Here is a 2,428-nt window from a genome sequence, read left to right on the forward strand (position 1 = left end):
TGTCATGCTCAATTGGTCTTTTGGTGTCTAGTACAGAATTCTAACTCATAAACTTCTTCAGTGTATGTCAAGGCCTGTGAATTCCTGGTCCCTTGTGAATATTTAGTCCCTAGCACTCAGCCAGCCTCATTATGTATTGACTGAAGAGAACAATTTTAGATTTTATTACAAGTCTGGCCTCAGAGAGAGTGAAGGAGAATGCTGCCCCAAAGCTGTTTGTTCCCTTCTGGCTGGGATATTATTTAAACCTTGCACAGCAATTGTTCATACCTTGAAATCCACTTAAAAATGAAAATATAGTGTAGAGTTTCATAGGATGTTCTGTATTTCTCAATGGTCATATTCATCTGTAATAAAGCTTCTGACTCAGTCTTAGTCATGGTCCTGGAACCTAGTTCCTTGGTCCACTTCACAAGTAGATACGACAGAGTAACTCAGGTGTGGTCCTCAATTATGAGCAGAAAGAGGTGTGTAGAAGCCCCCAGGCTGTGCATTTAAAGGGTTGGGGTAGCCAGTCTTCTGGTTGCATACAACTTCCTGCCTGTTCCATACTACTTCCTGCCTGTTCCATACTACTTCCTGCCTGTTCCATACTACTTCCTGCTGCCAAGAACCCAAATATAATGGTTTAGAAGATGCATCTTGGACCACAAGGAGGAAACCCTGTTGAAAATGGTTGGAACAATTTGAGAAAAGATCTGAGATTACAAAGTAACATAAAACAGTTATCAGACACAAGTGTTGTATTCAGATATGATCTTTGTGCCTTCTGACAAGCGGGATTGTTCAAGATTAAACAGGGCAAGCACCTCTAAGTTTTGTATTGAAGAAAACCACAAGCCTGGCCTATGAAAATTGTTGCCCATTCATTTTCCTTAGCCAGTGGCAGCAGGAAGGCTGGGAGAGGTCTGATACCTTCAAGAAAGCTTTATACTCTGGAACACAATGGACAATGATATAAGTCAAAAGGGGAGAACCAGGGCCACAGATGACAGCAGACAAAGAATTTCCCAGCAAGCTGAGTGAGGGTCTTCCAGAAAGCAAGACACTTCTTTCTTCATCTTTTTCTAACCACTGAGATCTGATCATTTTGAGGGAACGTGCCTATGATGTGGTGCTTACTCTTTTTTTATAAATAGGAGGAATGTTTATCTGTGGTTTACCTTGTTCTTACTGTACTCTTGCTTGTTGTATCAGATATCTGGTATGCTTTGTGGCCCTTCCACCCCCAGACCATGGGTAACTATGCTCAAACCTGATGAAAACTATTAAGTATCACCCTCATATCTGGAATTTATAGTCATATGCATGAATGTTATGGAACTTTTGGATTTCTTCTCTTGGAGGAAGGAACTGAATTATTCTAAACATGGACTCTGGGAGGCTAAGGCAGGAGGACTAAAAGTTTGAGTCCAAACTGGGCAATCTAGTGATTTAGCAAGACCCATTCTCAAAATTAAAGCAAAAAGAAAATGCATGAAAGGCTGCAGCTCTGTCCTGAGTTCAATGACTAGTTGAGAAAAAAAAAAAAGCAACTAAAACAAGTAAACTAATAAACATGGAATAAGGGTATACACAGATAATAGATAATAGACAAAGGAAAGATGTGACTTTCCCCAATATTCTTTTTACATTTCTCAGCAAAAGAACAAAGGACTGTGTGTACAATGTGTAGGAGATTTACTAACAAGGAACAGTATAGCTCGGCCCTCTTGTGTTTTGTGTCCTGCTAGCTGGGATGCTGATGTGATGGTAGCGCTGGACCCTGTTATGTGATGGAGATGCTGAAATGCCAAGAAAGCACGAGGTGTGTTGGTCACAGTGGAGCCATCAGACCAGTCCTGCCTGGGTCACCAAGGTTCCTGTGAGAGATCATACACATTTCTTAAGCTAAAAGCCGTTTTCATTGTGAATTTTCTGTCACTCTCAGCTGAACCAAACCTCAGGGCTCTAGGAAGATAATTTCACCATGGAGAACAGGGTGTACATTGGTAAGCAGGAAATTTGTGGATTATGGTGGAAGAGACAGCTCAAGGGGAGTAAAAGAGAAGCTTTGGCACAGCACCATCTCTACAGGGCCAGCACTTCTGCAAAACTTGCTTTACGAAAACAATGCCCAGTATTCTGCAAGAGTGAGGTAGGAGGGTCACAAGTTCCAGCCCAGCCTAAGCAACTTGATGACTTCACAATACCTTTTTCCAAAATAGAAAATTAAAAATTGACTGGGGATGTGGCTCATCATGAAGGCCTTGGATTCAATCCTCATTACCATCAAAATAAATAGGTGGATATATAGGTCGTAGATAAGTGATAAGTAGATGATAGATAGATTAGATAGATAGATGATGGATAGATAATTGATTGATGATAGGTAGATAATATATAGGTAACAGATAATTTGCCCATGAGCATGGCTCTGTTTTCACAT

Source organism: Cavia porcellus, unplaced genomic scaffold (genome assembly GCF_034190915.1).
Source record: "Cavia porcellus strain 051 isolate PalLab524CR breed Dunkin Hartley unplaced genomic scaffold, mCavPor4.1 scaffold_13, whole genome shotgun sequence".
NCBI classification, from domain to species: Eukaryota; Metazoa; Chordata; class Mammalia; order Rodentia; family Caviidae; genus Cavia; species Cavia porcellus.